The sequence below is a fragment of the Gorilla gorilla genome, chromosome 18 (genome assembly GCF_029281585.2).
Source record: "Gorilla gorilla gorilla isolate KB3781 chromosome 18, NHGRI_mGorGor1-v2.1_pri, whole genome shotgun sequence".
In the NCBI taxonomy this organism is placed as follows: domain Eukaryota; kingdom Metazoa; phylum Chordata; class Mammalia; order Primates; family Hominidae; genus Gorilla; species Gorilla gorilla.
Genome location: NC_073242.2, coordinates 20,326,571 through 20,333,624, shown reverse-complemented (window position 1 = coordinate 20,333,624; position 7,054 = coordinate 20,326,571). Strand labels below are relative to the sequence as shown.

Sequence of the window (7,054 nt, the reverse complement as noted above, 5' to 3'; positions counted from 1 at the left end):
GTGGGAAAAGCATTCCCTATTTAATAAATGGTGCTGGGAAAACTGGCTAGCCATATGCAGAAAACTAAAACTGGACTCCTTCATTACACCTGATACAAACATTAACTCAAGATGGATTAAAGACCTAAATGTAAAACCCAAAACCATAAAAGCCCTGGAAGAAAACCTGGGCAATACCATTCAGGACACAGGCGTGGGCAAAGACTTCATGAGTAAAACACCAAAAGCAATTGCAACAAAAGCCAAAATTGACAAATGGTATCTAATTAAACTAAAGAGCTCTGCACAGCAAAAGAAACTAGCATCACAGTGAACAGGCAACCTACAGAATGGGAGAAAATTTTTGCAATCTACCCATCCGACAAATGGCTAATATCCAGAATCTACAAGGAACTGAAACAAATTGATAAGAACAAAAACAAACAACCCCATCATAAAATAGGCAAAGGATATGAACAGATAGTTCTCAATAGGAGATATTTATTCAGCCAACAAACATATGAAAAAAAGCTTATCATCCCTGGTCATTAGAGAAATGCAAATCAAAATCACAATGAGATACCATCTCACGTCAGTCAGAATGGTGATTATTAAAAAGTCAGGAAACATTTGGGAGGCCAAGATGGGCAGATCACGAGGTCAGGAATTTGAGACCAGCCTGGCTAACATGGTGAAACCCCATCTCTACTAAAGATACAAAAAATTAGCCGGGCATGGTGGCACATGCCTGTAATCCCAGCTATTCAGAAGGCTGAGGCCGGAGAATTGCTTGAACCTGGGAGGTGGAGGTTGCAGTGAGTCACGATTGCACCATTGCACTCCAGCCTGGGCAACAGGGCAAGACTCTGTCTTATAAAAAACGAAAAGTCAGGAAACAACAGATGCTGGCAAAGCTGTGGAGAAATGGGAGCACTTTTACACTGTTGGTGGGAGTGTAAATTAGTTCAGTTATTGTGGAAGACAGTGTGGGGATTTCTCAAGGACCTAGAACCAGAAATACTATTTGACCCAGCAATCCCATTACTGGGTATATACGTAAAGGATTAGAAATCATTCTACTATAAAGATACATGCACATGTATGTTTATTGCAGTACTATTTACAGTAGCAAAGACTTGGAACCAACCAGAATGCCCATCCATGCTAGACTGGATGAAGAAAAAGTGGCACATGTACACCATGGAATACTATGCAGCCATAAAAAAGAATGAGTTCATGTCCTTTGCAGGGACATGGATGAAGCTGGAAGCCATCATTGTCAGCAAACTAACACAGGAACAGAAAACCAAACACTGCATGTTCTCACTGATAAGTGGGAGTTAAACAATGATAACACATGGACACAGGGAGGGGAACATCACACACCAGTGCCTGTCAGGGGGTGAGGAGGAAGGGGAGGGAGAGCATTAGGATAAACACTTAATGCACATGGGGCTTAAAACCTAGATGACGGATTGATAGGTGCAGCAAACCACCACGGCACATGTATACCTGTGTAACAAATCTGCATGTTCTGCACATGCATCCCAGAATTTAAAGTAAAATTTTTTTTAAAAAGATTCCAGTTCGGTCTATCTGGCTCTGAAGTTTCTTTTTAAAAATTTGTAACAGCCACCCTTTGAAAAGCACTTGCTGTATGGTAGACATTGTCAAGTGTCTTCCGAACATTATTTCAAATCACTCCTTCCACAGTATACAAGTCCACGCAATACTGGATCTGAGATGAGTGGGGAAGTCATTGGTCAATTTATACGGCATGGTTGAACAAAAATAAAACCACACTGGAATTTTCTATTGTCATCAATTCCAGAGTATTGAGAAGCATGGCAGATAGGATAGAGACAGCTTATAAGCAGGAAAAACTAGCTTAAATAAAATCATGATTCAAGTCCTATTCCTGCCTTCTACAGCCTCCGTGACTTTGTATGTGCTATATAATCTTTTCAGCATTTTTTTATATATAAATTATGACCTACCATTTATATTATTGAAGAAGTCAAAGGCTGAGATTCATCCTTGATTCTTTTTATTCACTCCCTATCAAAACCATCAACAAGTCCACCTAAGGTTATCTTAAAGATCTATCCCATATCCGTCTGCTTACCTCCATCTCCAGTGCCGTAACTCTTGTCTGAGCCACCGTCATTACTTGTTTAGTCTATTGCAGCAGCCTCCCGACTGGCATCCCCACATCCATTCTTGCCTCCTTAAAATATCTTCTCCACAGAACTGCCAGAGTGGGCTTTCTAAATGCAAATCTGACCTCTTTTTCTGAATGTTTTACTTTCCTGTATTACTTTATTTCAAAATCAAGTCACCAAGAAAATGAGTTACTTAATAGGATCATGTCTCTTTCCTCCTAAAATCTTCACGAGACTTCCATGCACCCACCCATTGCACATAGAATAGAATCCAAACTCCTTATTATGTCCATAAAGATCCTTAATGGCATGTCTCCTGCTTGTGTCTCTGACCTCACACTTTATCATACTTCTCACTCAGTAATCTGCCATCCCAGTCCCCCACCTATGCCTTGAAAATGTCAGCCTCAGGCTTTGCACTTGCTGTGGCTTTTGCCTGGAATTCTTTTTCCCTAGCTGGCTGCTTCTCCTCCTTCAGGTCTCAAAATGTCACCTCTTAAGGGAGAACATCCTTAGCCACCTCCCCACACTCTCTCCACCATATTGCCCTGTTCTGTTTTCTTTTTGGCAGTATCACCATTTGAAATCCTCTTGCTTATTTAATTGACTTTTTGCTTATTGGCTTTTGCCTTTCTATCATAGGCATGTAAACCTCTTGAGAGCACCAACCTTGTCTTACACGTTCAAAGCACGCCTAAATGTTCCTTAAATATCCACTGAATGAATGAATGTATCATAGGTTTTCTATAATAACCAGACAATAGCAAGTTCAAAAAGCTGAGGTTGGTAGGATATTTAGCTACATGAAGTCACTCAGAGAACAAGGCTGATAGAGACTTTGCCATTTTATGATGTCACTATCTCCATATATGGTTTCCAGGAGCATTGAATCAGGGGAAGAGAGTACAGAAAACTCATACCTGCTCTTAAATAAATGCCCTAGGCCAGAAGTGACTTGTAACACTTCCACATGGAGTTTATTGTTCAGAACTAGAGTTTAATGGCCTCACTTTAGCTTTAAGAGAGGTTGGGAAATGAAAGAGGAGCATGCATAGAATGTTTGGAGAGTTTTCCTTTGTCCGCTGTATACCTCTTGTTAAAGATGAGAAAATTGAGGAAAAGAGGGATAAGAAATCTGCTCAATGTCACAGAGCTGGTAACTGGTAAAAGCTAGACTCAAGCCCAGGCAGCCTGGTGCCAGAGCCTGTCTTCTTGTCTATGCCTTCATGTTGCAGTTCCACAGGGGAGAACTACTGAGATGCAGAGAGTGTGTCAAGGGCTTTTCCCCCGTCTCCATTCTTTTCTGAAAAGTGGCTGCTCCTTCTCTTTAGTAACAGAGGTTTTTTGGTTGGTTGTTTTGTTTGTTCGTTTCTTTGTTTTTTGGTACTTTGATGCTTTGGGTGTTTAAGGTTTAGCTTACCACGGCCAGTCAACTAGCCCTGCCTTCTCACCTCTCCAGTGACTGGCCACAGAAAGCTAAATATTAAAAACCCAAACTATCCTAGCTTGCCACATGGTCCTGTCAGGAATGTCCTGGGTGTCTCCAGAAATCTTTAGCCATGACTTTGATCAGAAATAATTTCTTCCCAGCTTCAATGAAAATACTGGAGATCCCTCATTCTCTAACAATGCCCCAAAAATGGCTCCCGTAGAAAAGTCATAGTACAAGCCACTACCTATGACTACCTTGGTTTATCCAATGCAATATCACTATCAACCCTCCATCTAAATGCCTGGTCCAGGTGCTTTACAGGCTTGGTGTCACATAATCCTTTCAATGATCCCATGCAACAAATCTTGTTAACAAATCCTGCTTCATTTTACAAATGACAAGACCAAGCTTTGAAAGGAAAATGGTTCACCCAAGAGCTTTCTTGTGAGTGCCTGAGGTTGCACTTAATTAAGCTTAAGACTTTGGGATTCCAAAGACCCTGCATTTTACCAGGATACCAAATTGTTACTCTGAGAATCCCAAGTGAATAAAAAGAGCCAACATCAACTATGCCCAGCACCGTGTGCTACATGCTTTTTATAAATTATTTCATGTAGTTCTAACAAACAAATGAAGAAGCAAAGAAAACACCCTGGGAGGTAGGTATTGTTGTTATCATTCCTATTTTACAAATAAGGTAGGTGCTGGGTGCTGTGGCTCATGCCTGTAGTCCCAGCACTTTGGGAGGCTGAGGCGGACAGATCACCTGAGGTCAAGAGCTCAAGACCACCCTGGCCAACATGATGAAACCCTGCCTCTATTAAAAATACAAAAATTAACTGGGTGTGGTGGCAGGCACCTATAATCCCAGCTACTTGGGAGGCTGAGGCAAGAGACTCACTTAAACCTGGGAGGCGGAGGTTGCAGTGAGCCAAGACCATGCCATTGCATTCCAGCCTGGGTGACAGCATGAGATTCTGTCTCAAAAGCAACCAAAAACCAATTAAGGGAGGTGAGGCCCAGAGCAAGAAGGTCCACAAGGATGACATGGAGGTTAAGTGGCAGACCTAAGGCTCAAACTCAGACCTTTCTGCCTCCAGACCTCCAGAGCCCAGGCTCTTATCCATTAGGCTACACTGACTTTCAGCTGTCATTTAAGGGAGACTATGGTGATGTAGGGCTGGGAAGGGGGAGCAGGTTAGCCACAGAGAACTAGTGAAAATGCACCATTGGATCTAGTTCATTCACACCCCTAGCCATGCCACAGGAATTGGAGATGACTTCATATACGTGGTTTGTTTTTCTTTTTTTTTTTTTTTTTTGAGACTGAGTCTCTGTCGCCCAGGCTGGAGTGCAGTGGCATGATCTCGGCTCACTGCAACCTCCGCCTCCCGTGTTCACGCCATTCTCCCGCCTCAGCCTCCCGAGTAGCTGGGACTACAGGCGCCCACCACCACACCCGGCTAATTTTTTGTATTTTTAGTAGAGACGGGGTTTCACCGTGTTAGCCAGGATGGTCTCCATCTCCTGACCTCGTGATCCGCCCGCCTCGGCCTCCCAATGTGCTGGGATTACAGGCGCGAGCCACTGCGCCCGGCCCACATGGTTTGTTTTCTAAGTGATTATCTCTCCGTGGAGGCCTATAATTGTTTCTGTCCTATATTACCTGAGCATCTCCTCCCCCTACTGAATTACCCAATTCCTAACAAGTTCTCTGTTGAAGGTCCCCCTTCGCTGTGGCCAGAAGCCAAGTTCTGCTGGGTGCACAATCCTGCGGATCACCTGATCAGAGAGAACTGAACCTACAAAAGAGAGCTCAACCTCCTTTTCCATACCTACCAGGGACCTAGCTCAGCTACGTCCTAAACAGTACCAGGTAAGACAGAGGTGAAGGACAGCTTCTGTCTCTCTCTCTCTCTCTCTCTCTCTCTCTCTCTCTGTGTGTGTGTGTGTGTGTGTGTGTGTGTGTGTGTGTGTGTGTGTGTAATCCAATTTTAAGTTCTGGCAATGCTACTTTTAAGTTGAGTGACCTTGGGCAAGTCACTTAACTTCTTGGCACTTCATTTTAGAGGCAAAATGACAATGGTGATATTGGGTGAGAGGAATAAATGGGAACGTACATGTAATATGTTTAGCACAGTGGCTGGCATGTAAATGGGGACTGGTTTCGTGTCAGGCAGCTCTGAATGTGGTGAGCCGTGGGAGACAGGCACAAAGTCAGAGATGAATGTTTGAAGGAAATCTTTTCTATCTATGCAGAAGTTGGCTCACTTTCTATAAAGTGAATGCCTTCTAAAAAAAATTATCCAAGCATAGTAATACATGCCTGTGGTCCCAGGTACTTGAAAGGCTGAGGCAGGAGGATGACTGTAGCCCAGGAGATTGAGGCTGCAGTGAGCTATGATCACACCACTGCACTCCAGTCCAGGTGACAGTTTCAAAAAAAATGGTTAACATCTAATGGGGAGGGGGTTGGCTTCAGAATTTGCTGGGAGTTAAAAGGTACCTCAACATTTATTGAGTCCTTACCGTGCACTTCATTCAGTGCCAGCAAGTAAATTATCACACTAATCCTTATGGGGAGCTGGGAAGAAGGTATTATTACTACTGTGCGCTTAAGTTCAGAGACATGAACAGCACCAAAGACCCAGCTGCTAGACAACAGAGACAAACATCTAGCCCTGGCTCTGTAACTCTGGGATACCCTATAACACAGTAAGTATGTTGCTTCATTAAATAGCTTTATCAGTCCCAAGTCCTGTGAAGTCAAAGCTTAGTTGCAGGAGCTGTTCAAGGCACGATGTATCTGGGAATAGAGTGGGGAGCCCAGCTGCCTCTCAAAGCTACCATGTCAAATTGCTTTCAGAATGCACTTTAAGCAGTTCAGAAAATTGTTCTTTAAAATGATTTCATAGGATGTGCTTTAATGATATGCTCTAACAGGGTAGGAACTCTTTCAGTTTAATTAATCTCCAATAGTATCTAAAACTGTACATGGTACACCTATAATAAATATTTGAGAAAGAAAAAATATATTTTTCTATAACTCAGATAATTTGTGGGCACACTGGCTTTTCTCTCTCTGACTTTCATCACTCAGTTTTCTGAATTATGACAAAGAAGGGAAGAATCTAACTTTTTGTTGAGTACTTACTATGTCAAGCACGGTGAGAAATAGACAAACTAAGCTTTGTGAAGTCAAATCTGAAGACAGATGTGGATGGAAATAGAGATAGAAACAGAGACAGAGACAGAGATAGAGATAGAGACAGAGATAGTGATAGAGATAGAGATATGCATCACTTAACAACCAAGATACGTCTGAGAAATGCATTGTTAGGTGATTTTGTTATTATGGGAATTCATAGAGTGTACTTACACAAACCCACAGAGCATAGTCTTCTACACATATAGGCGATATGCTATAGCCCATTGCTTCTAGGCTACAAACCTATGTAGCTTGTTGCTGTATTAAATACTG

The 7,054-nt window shown here is 42.5% G+C and overlaps 1 protein-coding gene across 1 annotated transcript in view; it reads left to right on the top strand.

The window, feature by feature from the left end:
• Nucleotides 1-5,006: 5,006 nt before the first annotated feature.
• Nucleotides 5,007-7,054, top strand: part of ACSM1 (acyl-CoA synthetase medium chain family member 1) — a 68,344-nt gene continuing 66,296 nt past the window's right edge. Inside the window, exons 1-2 of the mRNA XM_019011934.4 lie at nucleotides 5,007-5,178; nucleotides 5,297-5,449. The gene's annotated coding sequence lies outside the window, so the exon portion shown is untranslated. The remainder of the gene's footprint in view (nucleotides 5,179-5,296; nucleotides 5,450-7,054) is intronic.